This window comes from Calonectris borealis, chromosome W, assembly GCF_964195595.1.
Source record: "Calonectris borealis chromosome W, bCalBor7.hap1.2, whole genome shotgun sequence".
Taxonomy (NCBI): domain Eukaryota; kingdom Metazoa; phylum Chordata; class Aves; order Procellariiformes; family Procellariidae; genus Calonectris; species Calonectris borealis.
This window is the reverse complement of record NC_134351.1, coordinates 50572611-50596972: the sequence shown is the minus strand read 5'-3', so window position 1 is coordinate 50596972 and position 24362 is coordinate 50572611. Positions and strand designations below refer to the sequence as shown.

General features: G+C 43.8%; 1 long non-coding RNA gene across 1 annotated transcript; it reads right to left on the bottom strand.

Moving 5' to 3' along the window:
- Positions 1 to 1741: 1741 nt before the first annotated feature.
- Positions 1742 to 23737, bottom strand: LOC142074654 (uncharacterized). The gene is made up of 3 exons (XR_012670660.1): positions 22961 to 23737; positions 22042 to 22369; positions 1742 to 2241 (listed from the first exon to the last, which is right to left on the bottom strand). It is a non-coding gene; the product is annotated as an uncharacterized LOC142074654 (long non-coding RNA).
- Positions 23738 to 24362: the final 625 nt, after the last annotated feature.

The window sequence follows — 24362 nt, the reverse complement described above, 5'->3', positions numbered from 1 at the left end:
GATCAATAAAGGGAAGATACGAAATGGGTAACGTTCAAAAGGGAGTCTTGAAGAAAAGCCCCTTGGGCTGTGTGCTTGCTCATTGGAGAGATATCGTTGGGACTGGAGGGACAGAAAGTAAAAAGACTCTTATTAAGTATTGTAATCAATGGTGGCCATTGTATAAATTGGAAAGTGAGGCTAAATGGCCACTCAATGGATCAATAGACTACAATACTCTCCTATAATTGATGCTGTTTCTAAGGAGAGAAGGGAAGTGGGATGAAGTTTCATATGCAGACATGTTTTTCACCCTCCGAAACCATCCGGAGTGGCAAAGGGACTGTGGAATGGTGCCACCACAGGACCCTATGGTACTCGCACTTGAGCGAGAAAATAATAAAGAACTTAAAGGTAAATTGAAGCGGTGTTGCTCGGCATGCAGTATTGGACAGAGGTGTATGAAAGCAAACAAAATTCACCAGGCGCCGGAACCAGATCTAACTGACCTGTGTGATAAATGATTTAGTCCCAAACAGGATTCCAATTTAAGTTTACAATTTATTAAACGAATAGAGGCAAGCAAACAGCGCTGGGTGCGCCGGGAGTCTCTGCTCTACCAAGACGCACGCCGTACAGTTCCTGCCTTCGGTTTATATCCCCCCTGCTAATACATATTCATAACTATTCCACGAATGGTGTATCTTCTTCGGCGCATGCCCTCTTGCTTATCACTATGCAGTTAGCAACAAAACCAGTTTAAGCTGGTATTCCAGAGGTGGCTTTTGCAAGAGGCAAGAACAAAAGTTGAAACTTAATTTCAAAGATTGGGCTCCTCCACCCAAACAACCAGGATGCAGAGGCCCCGCAGACACAACCACCAAGGCACCATCAGGACAGTCCATCTGGAACAGACCTGATGACTTGAACTATCTTCTTTTTGAGGCAACCATTAGCCTGCGGTTATACAAGAACAATCAAAATGGTTAAAGATTACATATACAGAGAGGGTCACACTTCACCATGCGGCCCTAGCATTGTTCCATATCGACACGAATCAAGTGAACACATTTCACAATCCCTCATCTTCTTTTTTTTATGGTATTGATTCGTGTTGTTGTTTCCAATCGAGTCAATACTTGCCGAATTGGTATCAATTTCGGATCTTCTTTTGTTTTTATAATCATCAGGGAATGGGTTTTCTCTTTCCCTGGTTCTGGATCAATAGGTACTGCAGATATCTGCATTCCTTGTATAACCGAGTGTATTAGTCTAGTGAATTATTAACAATCCTCCACATATCCCCAATACAACTATCCCAATTTTAGTAAGCCAATCACCACCCATAAAATCCCCCCATAATCCTTCTAGATTGATTCCATTCCAAGTTTGAACTGGGACATGTGCAATTTTCTTCATTTCTTTTACAAGCTCATTTACAGCTTTTCTCTCATCATCAATTTCTAAACAACAATTACTAAGATTAAATTTTACAAATAGATTTTTAGCAACTGTGGGAATTTCATATTTCACTCCTGTTTCCATTTCATGACCGATGTACTCAAATTGGCTTCATTTCCACCCAATATTGATAAGGGAGTTCTTTTGGATCATAGCATACGGTCCTGTTACCTTCTCTGCATAGAGCATACTGGGTTTGGTTATAAATGCAGATTCCTGTTTTCTGGCCCTCACAGTCATAGAAAGTGTGATACACCAAGGTCTGGGAACTTACCCGTCCCCTTCTAGTACTTGTTCACCACACATTGACTGCAGTTGTTTGCCGTAGTCAGGGTCAAAGAACTCACCCCAAGTAGGACTAGAAGAGGTCCGGTAAGGGCCATAGTGATCGGCGGTCACAGCCCGAAGGGGTTGCAGCCCTTGGCAGACCTTTTCAAGCCGCAACACCGGTTCCCTATCCGGTCTTGCCCTCTTCTTTAATCTTAAGGGGTGGCCTCTTCCAATTTGTATGCTATGTCCCAAAAATCTGGTGTATAATGCTTAACTGATCCCTGTTATTAATAAATTGTCTCCCTTAATGGGTATCCATTCAGGAGTCTCTCCGTTCACCAATTCTACAGGAGTAGTCACAATAAAATTCCCACAGCAACTTAGCTTATACTCTTTCATTAAGGCCTCTTCAAGTTCGGCTGATGGTTAGCTTAGTTTCTCTGGGTTCAGATATGACTCTCCACTCCTTCACTGGACCTTTCACTCGCGACACATGTGTCCATCCTTTTTCAGCAGTTCTCACAGCTGTTTCTGTAGTTAACAAAACAAGAAAAGGTCCTTCCCAGAGGGGAGATAGATTTCCCTCTTTCCATGTTTTTATTAGAACTTTATCTCCTGGTTCTAACTGATGAATTGCAAATCCCAAAGGTGGTGTTTGGGCCACCATCCCAATCTCTCTTAATTCTTTTAATCTTTTTCCAATGATAATTATATATTGTTGGATACTATGATCCTCAATTACATTGTTCCCCAGAGGCATTCCTTGAAAATAAGGCATGCCATATAACATTTCATATGGCGATAATCCAGTCTCACTATGTGGTTTAGTTCTTATATTTAAAAGTGCCAATGGTATGCATTTCGTCCAGGGCATTTGTGTCTCAATCATCAATTTAGCTAATTGTTGTTTTATTGTTTGATTCATTCTTTCTACCTTCCCCGAGCTTTGTGGGTGCCACGGAGTGTGGTATTCCCACTGAATACCTAATGATTGACATAATAGTTTTATTATTTTAGAAGTAAAATGTGTGCCCTGGTCAGAATCAATGTACTGGATTATCCCATATCTAGGTATCAAATGTTCCAATAAAATTTTTACCACCATCTGTGCCGTAGCTCGTGCTACAGGGTAAGCTTCTACCCATTGTGTTAAATGATCTACTATTACCACAATTCAGTGAAATCGACTTGTACTTTCTCGAAAGGTCTGTAAGTTGTTTTTCTCCCTCCCGTGGCCACTTGTCGAAACACTTTCTTATAAATGATCACTTAACGCCTTTGTACCCCAATGTGTTTGCGCATGCAAACGTTCCAATATTTGCTTGGCATAGGCTTTTGGCAACATTTCTCGCCCATCGGGCAGTGTCCATTTTCCTTGTTCTAATTTAGCTCCTATTTTCTCCAATTTTGTTTGTTCTTCAGGGGTAAACTTCTTCTCTCTTTCCTCTCGTCCTTCTTCGCTGGTGTCCTCCTTTGTTTGTACTGCATTCATTTTAGCAATTTTAATCCTCAGGGCTGCTTCCTGGGCCTCTTTATCTGCTAAGTTATTTCCTCTGGTTCGGTAATCTAATCCCTTTTGGTGTCCCTTCACATGTACCACTGCTGTCTTCTTTGGTTCTCTTAATGCCTTTAAAATTTTTACTATTAATTCTTGATGTATTAGATTCCTCCCTTGAGTATTAATTAAACCTCTTTCTTCCCAAATTTTTCCAAAAGTGTGGACCACCCCATACGCATATTTAGAATCCGTAAATATAGTCCCGCTTTTTCCTTTTAATAATTCCAGGGCCCTACATAGGGCATACAGCTCACAAGCCTGAGCTGACCATGATGGACTCAGAGGTCCTGATTCCACAAGTTCTAAGTCCTTATTAATTATTGCATATCCCGATTTTCTCTTCCCTTCCACCACTCGGGAGGAGCCATCTATAAACAGCGCTCCTCCATTTTCCAACTCAGTATCTCTTAAATCTGGCCTCACCTTAGTCTGGGTCTCAATTACCTCTAAACAGTTATGTTGTAATTCCTCCGATGGTTCTCCAAACAAAAATTGTGCTGGACTCTGAGCAGAAGTCACCCTCAGTTCTAAGTCAGGGGAGTCTATTAGTATTGCTTCATACTTTAGGATCCGGCTGTCCGTTAACCATTTTTCCGCTTTCTGTTGTAAAACATTTCTGACATTGTGTGGGGTATACACCTTTAAAGGAGCACTAAAGGTAACTTTCCTAACTTCCTCTATTAATAGCAACCAAAGCTTGGAGACAAGCAGGCCATCCTCTGCTTACTGGATCAAGTAACTTAGAACAATACCCCACGGGTTTTTTGATTCCTGCCCAGTCTTGAGTAAGAACTCCATATGCTGTCTGGCTTGATGTATTCACAAAGAGATCCTAATAATCCCAATATTTGCCTAATTTCCTTTTTAGTTTGTGGGGGTCTTAAGGATAGAATCCCAGATACCCTGTCAGGATCTAACTTCTTCCTTCCCTTACTCAGCCAATGTCCTAAGTATTTTACTTCCTGTTCTACAAACTGTAGCTTTGATCGGGACACCTTTAATCCCTTTTCCCCTAGAAAATTTAACAATTTAATGGCGGCTTTTCGGGTCCCCTCTTCAGTTTCTCCTGCTACTAATAAATCGTCCACATATTGCAATAATTTTACCTCCTTAGGTATTGTGAAATCTTGTAAGATTTTCTCTAAAGTTTGTCCAAATAGATTTGGTGACTCTGTAAACCCCTGTGGTAACACAGTCCACCTTAATTGTTGTTTTCGTCCCGTTTCGGGGTCCTCCCACTCAAAGGCAAAATAATCTCTGGATCCCTCATCCAGAAGACAGGCCCAAAAAGCATCCTTCAAATCTATTACACTATACCAAGTATGTTTGGGAGATATATGACTCAATAAAGTATAAGGATTTGCCACCACAGGGAATTTAGTGATTGTTCGCTGATTTACAGCTCTTAAGTCCTGCACCATCCTGTATGACCCGTCCGGTTTCTATTATTTGAACGCTTATGGGGTCCATTTTTATCTTTCCAGTTTCCCCTTCTTTATACCACACTGAGGGGTTAATAGCTTCTTCATCCTCTTGTGTTAAAGTGTATAATTTAATCTGCAATTTGTCCCCTTGACTCTGAATGCTCAAGTTTAACTTCAAAATCAAATCCCTTCCTAATAAATTGTATTCCGCTTCAGGGAGCAAAAGTAAATCATTAAGACAAATTTTCTTTTCTGTTTCTACTTCTACATCTTTCAAGATATTTACTTTAAAAGGCTCTCCTTTTGCTCCTACTACTGACATATAGCTATTCCCTCTTTCTATTCCTTTTGGAAGTTTTTGAATGGTTGATTTTTCGGCCCCTGTATCCACTAAAAATAAAACTTCCTCTTTATGGGGAATTTTATCAAGGGCTCTGTTGATGTTGAAGTCCCCAGAAAATATAGCCCCTGACACCCCTAATCTTCTTTGGACATTTTCTCATCTTGTTCCCGCTTACGGCAGTTCTTCTGAACATGTCCCCTCTTGTTACAGTAGTAACAGACGGGAATTGTAAATCTTTCTCGATAAGGCTGTCCCCGGGGTGTCTGCTCTATTCTTTTTTCCCTTTTCTCTCTAGACGGAGTCTTATTTTTCTGACTTTCTCTTACTGCTGCTACAAAAATTTTTGCTTTCGCTTTCTGTTTTTCTTCGTCCCTCCTAACATAGACTTTCTGGGCTTCTCTAAGTAACTCCTCTAATCCTCTTTCTTGCCAGTCTTCCAATTTTTCTAATTTCCTTCTTATATCCCCCCAGGATTTAGCTACAAATTGTGTTCTAAGGAGTGCGGTCCCAGCCACTGTATTCGGATCAATTCCAGAATACATTTGTAGATTTTTCCTCAATGTCGTGGTTTAACCTGGCAGGCAGCCAAATACCACGCAGCCACTCACTCACTCCCCCCACCCCCAGCGGGACGGGGAGAGAATCGGAAGGGTAAGAGTGAGAAAAACTCGTGGGTTGAGATAAAGACAGTTTAATAGAACAGGGAAAAAAAGGGAAAATAATAATGATAATGATAAAATATACAAAATGAGTGATGCACAATGCAATTGCTCACCACCCGCGCTGACCGATAACCAAGTAGCGATCGGTACTTCCTGGATCACGCCTACCGTTCATATACTGAGCATGACGTCACATGGTATGGAATACCCCATTAGCCAGCTGGGCTGGCTGTCCTGATTATGTTCCCTCCCACCTTGTGTACCTAGCTCAGTCAGTAGGCATGGGAGCTGTCCTGGACTAGGAGGGCACTTAGCAACAACTGAAAACATCAGTGTGTTATCAACATTCTCCTCATACTAAATCCAAAACACAGCACTAGGAAGAAATTTAACCCTATCCCAGCCGAAACCAGGACAGTATCCACCCCTTATTCCATACCATTTACGTCGTGCTTAAGTCTCACATCTTTTTTTAATACATTTCAATTAACCACCACTATATTTTTTTATATATACACACATATATATATATGCACGCACAGATATCATTCCCTCGGTCTATGGACTATCCCTCTAAAATGTCCACTGAGTTCATTTAGTCCATGACTTTGGGCTCCATCTGTTATAACAGTCTTTCAGGGTCGAAGAGATGGTGTGCGGTGTTGGGCCGTTGCATCCTGAAGCCAGTTCTCATTTCGGTACTGCTGCGCTCGTCCAGTTCTATCATCGTTGCACTTTGCTCGGTTTCATCGGAGTTAGTTCATTCTTCACTAATCTGGGTGATTTTCACTGCTATACCACTGCGATATCATAGAAATAATGATATACAATATCATGTAACAGTTGACATCAAAATTCAGTTCATTGGCTATTTTCACCCAAAATCAAATCCCCTTGAGGTACACACCGGACGTCCCCATCCTTTCGCATCACCCACCAAGTGTACCCAGGTCCTTGAGCAAAAGCAACCCCATGGATGGGTTTTCCCTTGCCAGAGGCAGGAGTAACCCAGACCGTCTTCCCCAGCATATTTCTCATATGCACGACAGGGACTTTATCTCCATCTACAGTACGTAAGAGTCTTGATTGGGCAGGGCCAGCTCGATTGGCAGATCCCCTGGTATTGACTAACCAGGTGGCCTTTGCTAAATGTGTGTCCCAATGTTTGAATGTCCCACCACCCATTGCTCTCAGCGTAGTCTTTAGCAGTCCATCGTATCGTTCGATTTTCCCTGAGGCTGGTGCATGGTAGGGGATGTGATAGACCCACTCAATGCCATGCTCTTTGGCCCAGGTGTCTATGAGAGTGTTTCGGAAGTGAGTCCCGTTGTCTGACTCAATTCTTTCTGGGGCGCCATGTCGCCACAGGACTTGCTTTTCAAGGCCCAGGATGGTGTTCCGGTCAGTGGCATGGGGCACAGGGTATGTTTCCAGCCATCCGGTGGTTATTTCCACCATGGTGAGCACATAGCGCTTACTGTGTCGGGTTTGTGGGAGTGTGATATAATCAATCTGCCAGGCCTCCCCATATTTATATTTCAACCATCGTTCTCCATACCAAAGAGGCTTTACTCGCTTGGCTTGTTTGATTGCAGCGCACGTTTCACATTCGTGGATAACCTGTGCAATAGTGTCCATGGTTAAGTCCACCCCTCGATCACGAGCCCATCTACATGTTGCATCTCTCCCTTGATGGCCTGAGGCGTCATGGGCCCACTGAGCTATAAATAATTCACCCTTATGTTGCCAGTCCAAATCCACCTGGGCCACTTCAATCTTAGCAGCCTGGTCCACCTGCTGGTTGTTTTGATGTTCCTCAGTGGCCCGACTCTTGGGCTCGTGAGCATCTACGTGACGTACTTTTACAGCCAGGTTCTCTACCCGGGTAGCAATATCTTGCCACAGTGCGGCAGCCCAGATGGGTTTACCTCTGCGCTGCCAGTTGTTCTGCTTCCACTGCTGCAACCACCCCCACAGGGCATTTGCCACCATCCATGAGGCAGTATAGAGATAAAGTACTGGCCATTTTTCTCATTCAGCAATGTCCAAGGCCAGCTGGATGGCTTTCACCTCTGCAAACTGACTCGATTCACCTTCTCCTTCAGCAGTTTCTGCAACTTGGACTCCATACAGCAGCTTTCCACCTCCGATGTTTCCCCACAAGGCGTCAGGACCCATCAGTGAACAGGGCATATTGCTTCTCATTTTCTGGTAGTTTATTATACAGTGGGGCTTCTTCAGCACGTGTCACCTCCTCCTCTGTGGATATGCCAAAATCTTTGCCTTCTGGCCAGTTCCTGATCACCTCCAAGATTCCTGGGTGACTGGGGTTTCCTATTCGGGCCCGTTGTGTGATCAGTGCGACCCACTTACTCCACGTAGCATCGGCTGCATGATGTGTAGAGGGGACCCTCCCCTTGAAAATCCAGCCCAGCACTGGCAGTCGGGGTGCCAGGAGGAGCTGTGCTTCAGTACCAACCACTTCCGAAGCAGCTCGAACCCCTTCATATGCTGCCAATATCTCCTTCTCAGTTGGAGTGTAGTGGGCCTCGGATCCTCTGTATCCCCGACTCCAGAACCCTAAGGGTCGACCTCGAGTCTCCCCTGGTGCTTTCTGCCAGAGGCTCCAGGTAGGGCCATTCTCCCCGGCTGCGGTGTAGAGCACATTCTTTACATCTTGTCCTGCCCGGACTGGCCCAAGGGCTACTGCCTGAACTATCTCCCGTTTAATTTGTTCAAAGGCTTGTCGTTGCTCAGGGCCCCATTTGAAGTCGTTCTTCTTCCTGGTCACGTGATAGAGAGGGCTTACGATCTGACTGTAATCTGGAATATGCATTCTCCAAAAGCCCACAACGCCTAAGAAAGATTGTGTTTCCTTTTTGCTAGTTGGTGGGGACATGGCTGTTATTTTGTTGATCACATCCATTGGGGTCTGACGACGTCCGTCTTGCCATTTTATTCCTAAAAACTGGATCTCCTGTGCAGGTCCCTTGACCTTACTTTGTTTTATGGCAAAACCAGATTTCAGAAGGATTTGAATTATTTTCTTCCCTTTCTCAAAAACTTCTTCTGCTGTGTTGCCCCATACGATGATGTCATCAATGTACTGCAGGTGTTCTGGAGCCTCACCCTGTTCCAGTGCGGTGTGGATCAGTCCATGGCAAATGGTAGGGCTGTGTTTCCACCCCTGGGGCAGTCGGTTCCAGGTGTACTGGACGCCCCTCCAAGTGAAAGCAAACTGTGGCCTGCACTCTGCCGCCAAAGGGATGGAGAAGAAGGCATTAGCAATGTCATTTGTGGCGTACCACTTGGCTGCCTTTGACTCCAGTTCGTATTGAAGTTCTAGCATGTCCGGCACGGCAGCACTCAGTGGCGGCGTGACTTCGTTCAGGCCACGGTAGTCTACTGTTAGTCTCCACTCTCCATTGGACTTTCGCACTGGCCATATGGGACTGTTAAAGGGTGAGCGAGTCTTGCTGATCACTCCTTGGCTCTCCAGTCGACGAATCAGCTCATGGATGGGGATCAGGGAGTCTCGGTTGGTGCGGTATTGCCGCCGGTGCACTGTTGTGGTAGCGATTGGTACTTGTTGTTCTTCAACCCTCAGCAACCCCACAAGAGAAGGGTCCTCCGAGAGACCAGGCAAGGTGGACAGCTGTTTAATTTCCTCCGTCTCCAGGGCAGCTATACCAAAAGCCCACCGGTACCCTTTTGGGTCCTTGAAATACCCTCTCCTGAGGTAGTCTATGCCAAGGATGCACGGAGCCTCTGGGCCAGTCACAATGGGGTGCTTCTGCCACTCATTCCCGGTTAGGCTCACTTTGGCCTCCAATACAGTTAACTCTTGGGATCCCCCTGTCACTCCAGAAATACAAATGGGTTCTGCCCCTTTATAGCTTGATGGCATCAGGGTACACTGTGCACCGGTGTCTACGAGAGCCTTATACTCCTGTGGGTCTGATGTGCCAGGCCATCGAATCCACACAGTCCAGTAAACCCGGTTGTCCCTTTCCTCCACCTGGCTGGAGGCAGGGCCCCTCTAGTTCTGGTCATAGTATCCATCTCTCACTTCTTGAAACGTGAGTCAAGAATTTCTTCATTGCAATTACAATCCAAAGTAAGATCAGCCCTTCTACTCTGTCTGGGGAACTGTTCACTGGAAACTGGACCGTCGTGAGACAGGTTTTTCCTGACAACTGGAGCAGCATTTTTCCTGGGAGAACCCCCTTGTGTGATTGTTTTTCCTTGCAACTCACATACACGTGCCTCTAGGATGAAGGTAGGTCTTCCATCCCACTGCCTCATGTCCTCTCCGTGGTCACGCAGGTAAAACCACAGGGTGCCCCGTGGTGTGTACTTTCTATATCCTCTCTCTTGAGGAGAAAAACACTGACTCATAATGGCTGAGATACTGGTCCGTACAGGTGGAGAATAGGACATATCCTCTTTGAGTTGCTGGACCTCCCGGGACAGTTTCTCCACAGCCGAGACAAGGGAGGAGGAGATAGTTTCTTCAAAATCCCGAAGTCTGCTAACCACCTCATCCACCGTTGGTGCTTCTTCCTCTTTCCAGCACAGTACTGCCAACGAACTGGCATACGATGCTGGTGCGCTCCATACCAACTTCCGCCACATGGGTCGGGTGCACTGGACGTCATCTGGAACTTTGGGTGTTCGGGCGTCGTCCAGGTCACTATAAACCACCTCCAGCACGCCTAGTTCTCTCAGGTACTGGATACCTCTCTCCATAGTGGTCCACTTGCCTAGGCGATATATAACATCTTCCTTGAAGGGATACCTTTCTTTTACGCCTGACAGCAGTCGCCTCCAGAGGCTGAGGACCTGTGTCCCTTTTCCGATTGCTTTGTCAATACCCGCTTCCCTAGCAAGGGATCCCAGCTGTTTGGCCTCCTTCCCCTCTAATTCCAGGCTACTGGCCCCATTATCCCAGCATCGGAGCAGCCAGGTAACAATATGCTCGCCTGGACGACGGCCGAAATCTTTCCGCATATCTCGCAACTCATTCAGGGATAAGGATCGGGTGGTTTCCGTCTCATTTATGAGTTCTTCCTCTTCCTCCTCCCCTCCTCGTGATGTCCCTGTTTTTCCATCATCCTTTTCTACACGACCTGACTTCCGCTTCCAAGATTTCTTCTTCTGTACAGGGGCGACGGATACCAGCGACGGTTGGTCCTCTGGTTCAGCTGTAGTACCCGTCGCGAGGGTTTGGGTAGCTGCAGTGCCTGTTGCGGGGGTTGGAGTAACTGTAGTGACTGTTGCCGGCGTCTGAGTAGCCATAGTGGTTGTTGTGGGGGTTGAAGTAGCCACGGTGGTTGTCGTGCGGGTTGAAGTAGCTACAGTGCCTGTCGTGGGGGTTTGAGTAGTCACTGTATCTGTTGCTGGGGTTGATCTCTGGACAGTATTCCTGAATAGTTGTTTAACTCTAAACAAGGCCTGAACCACATTCAGGAGACATAGCAATATGAACATGCTTGTTTGAACATCCCAAGGATATTCAAAATTCTCAGGGAATATTGTGGATGTCTTCATGAAGAGGATAGAAGAAAAAGGAGTTTCTGAAGATATGGAGGGGAAGGTGAACAAGTGGGAGAAAGTGTCCCATCCTGTCTCCCCACTAAATTCATCCTCTGAGGTGAAGACGTAAGAAGTGTAATTATTAATAGTTTCCAAAAGATAGCTCCCAAAGAACAGGAATGATGGCAGTGCTGAGTACAGGCTCGTGACCAATAATTTTATCATAACATAAAGCCAGGTCACACAGTATAGCAAAGCAATGACCTTAATCCATTTCCCAGAGATGATAAACCCCACATAAATACTGATAATCAGCAGTATAGACAGCCAGTAAGGTGCTACATACCAAAACTGCAAGAACAGATCCAAAAACTCTGAGAGCAAATAAATCAACATTGTGAACATCGAGTACTAAACTGATATAATGAATGCTTATAACAAATTTGTTTTAACCCGTTCGGGTCAGATGTGTCGTTATCTCAACCCTTCGTGCCCCACGTTGGGTGCCAAAAAGGACTGTCGTGGTTTAACCTGGCAGGCAGCCAAATACCACGCAGCCGCTCACTCACTCCCCCCACCCCCAGCGGGACGGGGAGAGAATCGGAAGGGTAAGAGTGAGAAAAACTCGTGGGTTGAGATAAAGACAGTTTAATAGAACAGGGAAAAAAAGGGAAAATAATAATGATAATGATAAAATATACAAAATGAGTGATGCACAATGCAATTGCTCACCACCCGCGCTGACCGATAACCAAGTAGCGATCGGTACTTCCTGGATCACGCCTACCGTTCATATACTGAGCATGACGTCACATGGTATGGAATACCCCATTAGCCAGCTGGGCTGGCTGTCCTGATTATGTTCCCTCCCACCTTGTGTACCTAGCTCAGTCAGTAGGCATGGGAGCTGTCCTTGGACTAGGAGGGCACTTAGTAACAACTGAAAACATCAGTGTGTTATCAACATTCTCCTCATACTAAATCCAAAACACAGCACTAGGAAGAAATTTAACCCTATCCCAGCCGAAACCAGGACACTCAACCTCTCCAACCATTCTGTTGGAGATTCGTCTTTCCCTTGTTGTTCATTAAATGCTTTATTAATGTTTTGCCCTTGGGGAACCGCTTCCCTTATTCCCTGTATGATTAACGTTCTCAAATCCCTCATATTCTGTCTTCCTTGGGGTTGTTGATGATCCCAGTGGGGATCCACATTTGGCCATTTCTGATCTCCAGGGGGTCCTGCCTGATTCTGTCTTTCCCAAATTCTCATTCCAGCTTGTCTAATCATTCCCCTTTCCTCAGCAGTGAATAAGATCCCTAAAATGGACTGTATTTCTTCCCAGGTATAGGTATTGGGGCCTAGGAATTGGTCCAGTTTTTCAGCTACTCCGAGGGGATCATCTAATAGCGTCCCCATTTCTTTCTTGAAATTTCTTACATCTGTGGTATTTAATGGGACTGTGTGGTGGTGCATTCATACCCCCCTTCTTCCCTGGGCCACTTGTTGATCTGGGCCGCTTGTTGATCTCAGAAATTTCCATGAAACCTCGGCCTTGGTGTATTGAGTCTGGCAGTTGAGCACTCCTTGACTGTATCAGAGGCTCTGCATAGCTGAGGCTGGGAACATACTCCTACTGCCTGGCCCGGGTGTCCAGTAGAACAACACCGAAACCTTGAGAATTCTTTAGTAATTACCACCTGGGACTGTGGCCAGGATGGAAATTTACAGATGACTAAAAGCCAACCATCTTGTGAGCCTATAAACGGTGGTCCTAAGTGAGGCCCTTTGAGCTCTCCTGGACCGCAGCGGGCTGCACCCAGCATCTCCCTCTGAGTGGGACGCCTCTCAGAGCTTACGATCTTTCAGGCCTACGATATTCGGAGGACCGCTGGGTCCTGGGTGAGTCCCTTTCGAAGCTCAACCGTTCGCCCGTTGAGAGGGAATGCCTAGACATTCGACGTGAGTATTTCTTCACTGAAATCGAGGGGAATTTTTAACAGGTATACCTTCTGTACATAATATATATATATATATTTCTCTGTGTGTGCACTAATAGTAAGCATAATCTGTAATTAAGTAGACTTACTAACCTACTTTGCAAATAGTGAATAGTTAATGATTAAGTGTTACTAAAGTTTGTTAATGATTAGTTGATAATTAAGTGTTGCTAAATTGTGAATGAAACCTAGACTGTTCCTAAAATATAAACCCTTAGACGATTTTCCTTATATATTTCACCCGTGTAATAAGTAATAGAGTGAACTTTGCCATCGAATTCTATTAGGTCGCACCTTTATAAATCTCTATTAAAATCACTTTCTGCTAATTTCTTTGACGGTGATTCTTTAAGCGGCCTCTAAACCACTCATTCGCGACAAATTTGCGTAGTCGGCAGGATGGCAAGTACTATCACTGATTACTTATTAAAACATGGAGTGAATCCAAGCCCTAAATTCTTGGACGAATGGGTCCGTGATAATTGGCATGATTGGGAAGCTGTGGAAAAACAACTAAAGGTATCTAGGGGCTGTGTAAAAGACGGAAAAGGAAAAGGAATTATTTGCAAAATGTTAGGCACCTGTTTGGAGGCTGCTTATCAGTTTAGAAAGGATAGTAATAAGAGAGAGCAGGATCTAAACGAAGACATAGAACAAAGAAAGGCAGCTGAATTAAAACTGTCCTCGAAAATCGAGCAGCTGCAAAAACAATTACAGGAAGATAAGGAGAGAGCTGAGTTAATACTATCCTTGAAAGTTGGGCAGCTGCAAAGAGAGTTACAGGAGGAAAGGGAGAAAACTAAAAGGTTGGAAGGAAGGCTTGAGATGATATTAATACAGGCTCCCAACCCCCCCGACATTGTACAGATTAGGAAATTGATTGTATCACCTGAGGAGTGGGATGGAAAGATATGGAATGATTCTAATGATAGTGAAACAGGGGAGAACGACTGTTTAATTCCCTCAAATCCCCCTGAATATGTAGCTAGACCCATTATAAAAACAGAAGAAACTACTGGACCTCGGGGCGGTTTGGTAGATCGCACCCGAAAAACGACCCCATTCGATCCCCTTCAGATGGCTAATTTGCAAGATCGCTACGGCCGTAAGCCAGGCGAAACTGAAACTGAGTATCTATGGCGGGTATGTCTGACCGGAGGAGATAGAATCTTACTAAACGGCGAGGAAGCTAATGGATTTTGGGGACCTGGTGTCTTTTTAAACTCTGGCCCTGAGCCCGCAAATAATCCCCATTCCATAACAAGTAGGGTGGCATACTGGGCTGGTGGAATAGACGTACTAGAAAGAGGAGAGCCCCTAGTAATACCTATTAAATCCTTAAACGAGATCTCCACAGCTGTTACAAAAGCTGCCTGTATTCAGGCCATGCATGATCGTGGCCCTCGCGATATTCCCATATCAGCAGAAGTAAATCATGAAATGCTAAGGCCGCTAATTAAAGGAGCCCCCGCTATGCTCAAACCTTACCTCATTACAAGGCGGGATCAAATTAGGAGAGATGCAGAATTCAATGCCCAACTTGTTGGAGAGCCAATTATGATACCCAGAGCGATCCCTACCTGGGCGACGCTGATGCATGATATTATAAATCATGGGCGAGAAATGGGATGGAGCGATCTATCTAGCGAAGTCAAAAGGTCAGATCGCAGTATCAGACAAATTAAACAATTACCAGATAGTCCCCAGAAATCGGAATCTATCGTCCGGCAACCTACGGTTCAGAGGTGGAAAGAACTATACAATCAAGCATTAGCGTTAGGCATTCCAAAAGCCATAGTTCAGAGACAAACTGCATACAACATCCAGAATCTAATTCATGCAATTTTGAAACGCGATGAGGACAAAAGAAAAGAGCATATCTTAGATGTTCAGGTGCCATTGCCAGCTCCAAGAAAGAGGGACAGCCCCTTTCTACAAAATTCGGAATCAAAAAACGAATAGTGCCAGGACGGCAATTGGGCCTGCCTGTCTGGCAAGTAAAATCCTACCAATGGATAAATAACAATGGCCCATATATTTTAATTCCAGTTGGTCCTCGGCAACAATTAGTAAAATTTTTAATAGATACGGGAGCACAAATTTCAATATTAACACAGCAAGATGCCGAGAAGCTGGGTATACGACCCGGATGGCAAAAAGTTAAAATCACTGGAGTGAATGGAGCAAGTGTTATGTGCCAAACTGCAAAAGTTAATTTATGGCTTCCGGATGAGAAGCGTATATCATCCGCTCGTTTTGCAATTAAAGATCACAATGAAAATATTTTAGGCTTTGATGTTTTGAACGGTCGAACCTGGCGTCTCCCGGACGGCAGCGTGTGGTCCTTCGGTTCGAATGTCAACCCTAACCCTGATAAAAAACAGGGAATGATAGTGCGCGTACTCCGTGCAGCTCCTGCACTCCCTGATTCAAAAATCACTAACGTCCCACAGTATCCAATTTCTGCTGCGGCACGAGCTGGAATCTCTGAAGTGATAGCAGATCTGGAAAAGTGGCATATTATTTCCAGAACCCACTCCCCATATAATTCACCAGTTTGGCCAGTGCGAAAACCAGACGGGAGGTGGCGATTAACAATTGATTATCGGCGCTTAAATGCCAACACAGCTCCGCTAACGGCTGCCGTACCTAATATTGCAGTTTTAACAGCCACATTACAAGCAGCCGCACACCCGTGGATGGCAGCACTAGATGTAAAGGATATGTTCTTTATGGTCCCTTTACAGGAAAAAGACAAAGAGAAATTTGCTTTTACTTGGGATGGCATACAATACATCTTTAACAGACTCCCACAGGGGTATAAACATTCACCCACAATCGCTCATGCCGCGCTTGCTGAGCTTCTACAAACAGTCTCACTTCCCCAGAATGTGAAACTGTACCAATATATAGATGATATTCTAATCGGAGGAGATTCCCCTGAAGAGGTAGGGGAAGCAGCAACAGCAGTATGGCAAGTATTACAAAACGCAGAAATTGAAATTCCCCCTGAAAAATGTCAGGGACCGAGTAAAGAAGTAAAATTTTTAGGTACTTGGTGGATTGCAGGTAGTGCAACAATTCCACCAGATACCCTAAATAAAATAGAACAATTGCAGATGCCCCAATCTAAGAAAGAATTACAACAGCTCATGGGTACCTTAGGATATTGGAGGAAACATGTACCTGGATTTTCTATCATTGCTCGCCCACTATATTCACTTCTACGAAAAGGAAAATCGTGGGAATGGAATTCAGAACATGAAGAGGCAGTCAAAACTCTGATTCAGGAATTAAAAGCATATCAATCATTGGGACCAGTACACCCTCACGACCCTATCATAGCAGAATGGGGTTTTGCTGAACACGGTACTTATTGTAATCTGTTCCAAACTGGCCCTGGCGGACCAAAAAGACCTTTGATGTTCAGTTCGACTGCATTTAAAGAGACAGAACAGAGATATTCCGAGTGGGAAAAGGGACTTTTGTCCTTAGTCCGAGCAGTGAAACAAGCTGAGAAAATACACCAGGAACAACCTGTACAAACTAGAGGTCCATTTAATTTATTAGAAGCAGTTCTAAAGGGGACTGCCCCCCCAGAAGGAATTGCACAAAAGCCTACAATTGGGAAATGGTATGCTTATTTGACAGGAATTGCAGAAGAAATGAGATTAACTGAAGGACACACTAAACTTTCTAAATTACAGATGCCTATAAATGCAGACCCATTAGCATTACAACAACCTTTTAAACCATCACCTATTTTAAATGCACCTCCCTTTACCGAGGGAACACCATCAGAAGATATTTGGTTTACTGATGCCTCAGCAAGGAGAATAAATGGCAGATGGCAATACAAGGCTGCTGCATTAAACATCAACACTGGCAAACAAATCATAGAAGAAGGTGAAGGTAGTGCACAAGTAGGAGAATTAAGGGCAGTTGTTCTAGCAGCACAAAACGGAGCAAAAGTTATCTATGTCGACTCTTATGCCGTGTGGGCAGGCGCCACACAGTGGCTTTGCCAGTGGGAAGTCCTGAACTGGGAAGTAAATAGATCTCCAGTTTGGAGATCTCAAGATTGGCAACTATTCCTTAAAATAGCCAGAAACACTCCATTCAAGATGGGATGGGTGAAAGCTCATGCCAAAAATAATGAACCAGCCACAAATTGGAATCAAAAGGTAGATGAATTGGCAAAAATTAGAAAAATAAAAATAGGAAATTCCTTAAATTCTGAGTGGTATCGATTGGGAGAATGGCTACATCAAAAATTAGGTCATACAGGTAAAGAAGCACTTTATTTTGCTGCGCAAAGTAGGGGTTGGCCCCTAAACAGGAAAACCTGTGAAATTATTCTTACAGAATGCCCTCAATGTAGATTAAAATTACAAATGAATCATCCTGCTAAAGCACCCCCCTTACATATTAGTCAGGGAAAGACTTTGTGGTCTACATGGCAAATTGATTACATTGGGCCACTAAAATCTTCTGCAGGATATCGATATATCCTCACGGGGGTAGAAGTAGTCTCTGGCCTGCTTATGGCAACTAAATGCCGAAAAGCTGATGGGAAAAACACAGTACGAGGACTATCTTCTTGGTTCTCTAGTCTACCTACTCCTGATGCTATCCAAAGTGATAATGGCTCACATTTCACAAATAGGGAAGTGCAAGAATGGGCAAAACAGAAAGAAATTCTATGGGTATTCCACACCCCCTACTACCCCCAATCAAATGGGATGATAGAACGAGCTAATGGCTTATTAAAACAGAGCCTTAAGCCACACGAAGTCCGGTGGGATACACGACTTTCTGAAGTACTCCATCAATTAAACAATCGATACGGACCCACTGGAAGCCCTGTGAGCCGAGCATTCTTTATAAAAACTAAATCTAATATTCCCCCTACTGATGAAAGAAAATGTCCGCTAACATTACAGCCAGGACAACCCGTTATGGTAGATTTACCACAAATTGGAACTGTGCCTATGACTTTAACTAAACCCTGTGGCCCACTGGCTTGGGAAGCTACTGATAGCAGTGGTGCAAAACATAGAATCAATACTAGATGGATTTTTCCTTCTTTCTAAAAGGGGTAACCCGTTCGGCCTTCCCCACCGAAACGTCTTCTTTCTTTTCTTTTAAACAGGAGAAGATGAACCTATACCGATGGCAACAACAACAACAGCAGCAGCATTTCCCCAACCCAATTTTATTTTTCCTTTTAATCGACATAAGTATAATCCTTTTAGTTCAGACACAAGATCCCTGGGACCATGCATTACTAAATTACACTGGAAGTATGGGAACCCTACCAACAGAAAAGACAAACCTGAACCTTGCTATTTTAGTTATACATGGGAACGAGGCATATTCAAAAGATGAATGGAGATGGGAGACACTACACCGGAAAGAAATTAAGATATCTCACAATAATAATAACATTCGTCAAATTTTATCACTTCAAGCCACACCAGGGGAAGAAATAAAAATAGGGTGCCGTGTAATCAATGGATCTACTCAAAGAAAATCCACTAAAATTAAAATATACTACACCAATTTCTCTAAACCTAAAAACAATGAGAAGTCTTGCTATAAGACGCCAGAACCAGATTGTTGGTACAATTTCACTTTTACACAACCTGTACTCGCATTTTGCTTCTGGGGTAATTGTGGTGTAGAACTATTGTTTGATTTTATGATTAGTGAAGGAAAAATTTGGAATTTGTGTATGACAGGGTGGCCGTGGATTGATGCATATGTGTCTTTTAACATACCTACATCTAATTTAAATTTATCTGCAATAGCACTACACAATAACATCACCTTTCATAGGCAGGAATGGATTATTAAAGACGAAAATGAAAATCAACAAATTCCATCCCTAAAGGGAACCAAAGGAGACACCATTTCGATAGGATGCCGAATTGAAAATCATACTAAATGTATGACAACAACCTTACACATTGCTATAAAAAACATTGAAGGAAAAGACAACATACATACCTGTCCTTTTAAACAAGAATGTTGGTATACTTTTACTATATCCCGTTCAGTACTTGTAATGTGTCTTTGGACAAACCCTAACTCTCATTCCAGCTTAGGTTTTCAATTCAGGATTAATACGGCACAACCACATTCACCAACTCAGCCTCCTATCAAACTGTCTCCTTACATTTATAACATTGGTCCCTATATAATCAAGAACATAGGACAACAGCAAGTGCTATTTAATCCATCGTGGTCTCTAAAACGAGTGGAGCTATCAATGCAAGTTGATATCTCTACAATTAAACCTGCTTGCTCACCATTCCTGAATACATCTTTTACAGGATGGTTAGCGTGGCTACATGGACGAACCCTCACCTCTCCAAAGCGATCAAGGAGAGATGTAACTGGCATCCTGGGAACGGGACTAGGAATATTGAACAGCATGGATGCTGAAGTTTTAGCAAACAAAATAAATTCGGCAACAAGTGATCTACATAAATTAGAACACCCATTACAATCTTCTTTGACAGCATTAGGAACGAGCCAGTGGCTTTTGGCTAATATATTGCCTACATGGGAAAGAATTAATGAAAAGGACCACCAACTAATCACAAACGCATTTGGCACAATCCAAAATAATATTTCTCTAGCTCTTAGCTGCATCCAGGCCCAATTATGGATACAGTCTACTGTGGCAGCTATTATAAGAGAAGGTGATGAGGGCACCTTGCCCACTGAAATCCGAAAAGTAGTTTGGGATAATGCAACTAAATTTGAAAGAGAATTTCAATCTTGGTGGCGTCTAGTCAATTTTACCTACGACTCCACTGACAGCAAAGTCACAGCCTTTGTCTTGACAATACGCAATGCTTCGGTATATATCATATACCCAATCATTGCGCTGGGATTAAATCACAATGGAACGGTACTCTACCCGTTGGAACATAGAGTATGGGCCCAAAAAAATGGGAATAAATGGCAAACTATTGATGTTGATGTATGTGTTGTGCGAGAACAACAGGGATTCATTTGTGAAAGCAATACCATCAAAGCTCAAGACATTTGTCTTGACACCAAACAAAATGTTTGTAATTTTGAAATACATCCTGATGAAACCCCTGAAACTGTACTTATATATGTTGGAAATGGATGTGTTTGCATGAGAACTCTTTGTGATTCTATTCTTACAGATAACATAATTGTGGAAACATCTAACCATTCAAATATCTGTGTTTGTAATTTTACTAAGATTATAGGATGCGACTTCAACTATTCAGCTCCTGTTACAACCCATCAATTGCTACAATCAAGCTATACATCTTATCAAGATCTACTACCTACCCCCATTGGAATGAATCTTACATTAGTACAAAAACTGTTACAACATGATGACCTGAGCCAATTGCTAAACCAGATTCGAAACAACGGACAAAGAACTCTGATTACGATCCATCATGACGCAGAGAAGATACATCATGTCCTAGAAAAGGTGAAGAAGGATGGAGAACATCACTGGTGGGATGTTTTATTTAAATGGTCACCAACAGCAACAGGAACTTTGAATTGGATTTTACATCCCATAACAATTTTATTAATTTCTATTCTGTTATGCTTATTATTGAACATTATTCTATGTGTCAAAGTGTGGAAAATAACTAAACAAATGGCACTAATACCAAAACCTCCTCGCATATATAACATTGCTTAATTGTACTTAATAAAACCTTAATAGTTAAGTCTATTAATGATTAAGTATACCAACCAAAAATTTCCCTCAAATTACAATTGGAATATGACATTGATCTGTTTATAGGCACAGAGGCAAGAGGCGACCACACCGCCACTCTGTGATCAAGATGAATTGACTTTAGTCACGGGGTGGATTGTGGTGGTGCATTCATACCCCCCTTCTTCCCTGGGCCACTTGTTGATCTGGGCCGCTTGTTGATCTCAGAAATTTCCATGAAACCTCGGCCTTGGTGTATTGAGTCTGGCAGTTGAGCACTCCTTGACTGTATCAGAGGCTCTGCATAGCTGAGGCTGGGAACATACTCCTACTGCCTGGCCCGGGTGTCCAGTAGAACAACACCGAAACCTTGAGAATTCTTTAGTAATTACCACCTGGGACTGTGGCCAGGATGGAAATTTACAGATGACTAAAAGCCAACCATCTTGTGAGCCTATAAACGGTGGTCCTAAGTGAGGCCCTTTGAGCTCTCCTGGACCGCAGCGGGCTGCACCCAGCATCTCCCTCTGAGTGGGACGCCTCTCAGAGCTTACGATCTTTCAGGCCTACGATATTCGGAGGACCGCTGGGTCCTGGGTGAGTCCCTTTCGAAGCTCAACCGTTCGCCCGTTGAGAGGGAATGCCTAGACATTCGACGTGAGTATTTCTTCACTGAAATCGAGGGGAATTTTTAACAGGTATACCTTCTGTACATAATATATATATATATATTTCTCTGTGTGTGCACTAATAGTAAGCATAATCTGTAATTAAGTAGACTTACTAACCTACTTTGCAAATAGTGAATAGTTAATGATTAAGTGTTACTAAAGTTTGTTAATGATTAGTTGATAATTAAGTGTTGCTAAATTGTGAATGAAACCTAGACTGTTCCTAAAATATAAACCCTTAGACGATTTTCCTTATATATTTCACCCGTGTAATAAGTAATAGAGTGAACTTTGCCATCGAATTCTATTAGGTCGCACCTTTATAAATCTCTATTAAAATCACTTTCTGCTAATTTCTTTGACGGTGATTCTTTAAGCGGCCTCTAAACCACTCATTCGCGACAGACTGCCACAAACCCGATGCCTCCCTGATTGCCTCCGAGGGGTACTTCTCGTAAGGGATATAGAGAAGCTCCCTCAGATACAGCAGTCCTACTTCTCGTGCATGCAGCCGGAGGTCGATCTAATTCCGGTGCTGTTGGTGGTGGAGGTAGGGGCAACGGTGGTACTGGTAGAGGTACTACGGCCACCGGAGGGGGAGCCGCCGCCGGAGATGGATTGTTAGGATATGGAGGCGGTAGGTTATCTAGTGGCTCCCATTTATCATCTTTTTCATTTCCCTTTTCATTTTTATCTCCTTCTTCTTCCTCAAACTTTTCATCTGCTTTTAATGTAAATATTGAGGCTGGAAAAGGACGTGAAGTTCTGATCCATAATCCTGCATAATCACTTTCCTCCTGACTAAAAGGTTCCTTTGAATTAACATATATATTTAAGGCCTGGCAAATCCAGTCTTCAAAAGATCCAAAAACAGGCCAAAAGACATGTGGTCTTAAAGGCTTCTTCGGCCATTCAACCATACAATATTGAACCAATTTTAATTTACTTTTTCCTTTTCTGGGGCCCCTTTCATTCCAATTTCTAATCATCATTTCTAATGGACTTTCTGATGGTATGTCTGGTAATTTGCTCCCTTTCTTCTGGTCCTGGGTCTTCGATTCTGTCTGACCCATCTAGGAATTTTACTGTGGCAATTCCTACAGCCCTTGGTTACCAGTAAGAGTGTCTTGCAGGGGGTTTAGGACCTATCACCCACCCACGAATCCTATAGGAATCGCTTCGGTCCTTCACCGGCCAAGTCCCTCGCGGGAGATTGGAACCGCGGTTAGAAGACCTCCACAATCGCTTCGGAACTAGGTTCCGTCTCAGTCACACTCTTACACACACAGGCAACCGAATCCCACCCAACCGAACGGTATACGCCTTAAATACTTACGACTCCGTCGTCTTCGTTCGGATCTTCACGCGCAGAATTACGGGCAAAATAAACTGCTGCAGCCGGCAAGGGAGCTCATAAAAAATTAAATTCTTTGCTTGCCTCTATTCAGGTTCAGGATGGTGTTAGTCCCGACCCGACCCGATCAGGAGCCACCAAATGGTGGGGCGCCCCTCCTAGATCAAGTCAGAATTCAGGAACCAAGACCATCCCGGACGAGCCCCCAATTGTGATAAATGATTTAGTCCCAAACAGGATTCCAATTTAAGTTTACATTTTATTAAACGAATAGAGGCAAGCAAACAGCGCTGGGTGCGCCGGGAGTCTCTGCTCTACCAAGACGCACACCGTACAGTTCCTGCCTTCGGTTTATATCCCCCCTGCTAATACATATTCATAACTATTCCACGAATGGTGTATCTTCTTCGGCGCATGCCCTCTTGCTTATCACTATGCAGTTAGCAACAAAACCAGTTTAAGCTGGTATTCCAGAGGTGGCTTTTGCAAGAGGCAAGAACAAAAGTTGAAACTTAATTTCAAAGATTGGGCTCCTCCACCCAAACAACCAGGATGCAGAGGCCCCGCAGACACAACCACCAAGGCACCATCAGGACAGTCCGTCTGGAACAGACCTGATGACTTGAACTATCTTCTTTTTGAGGCAACCATTAGCCTGCGGTTATACAAGAACAATCAAAATGGTTAAAGATTACATATACAGAGAGGGTCACACTTCACCATGCGGCCCTAGCATTGTTCCATATTGACACGAATCAAGTGAACGCATTTCACACCTGTTTAAGCCTCCCCCTCGACCACAGGAACAGGATGCAGACTCGGACGAAACTTCCACCCCCCCAGACAGCCCTGTATCTTCCCGCACCAGAAAGAAATCTGTCCCAGCAGCCTTGCAGGCGCCTCTTCGAGAGGCGGTAGGGCCCGAGGGCGGGACGATGCTAATCAAGGTACCTTTTTCCACTACTGATTTAGGGGAATGGAAAAGGGTTGTGAAGGATTATAGGAGCGATCCGATCAGTGTAACTAAACATTTTCAGTTTATTGTGAAACAGCATAACCCTGATTGGAAGGACATACAGTTATTATTAGAATATATGACTGAAACAGAGAAGCAACTGATTTTAAAAACGGCGGGGAATTTGGCTGATGATCATTATAAGATTACAGGAGGGGATGTTAAGGAATATTTCCCTCTCCAAGATCCAAAGTGGGATGTTAATAGATCTGCACATATGGAAAAATTACAGAGGTATCAGGAGTGGATTTCGAAAGGAATGGAGAGGGCTATCCCCAAAACTATAAACTGGTCAGTTTTATATGCAGTTAAGCAAGGTCCCTCCGAGTCCCCATCCGAATTCCTGGATTGATTGAGGGATGCAATGCA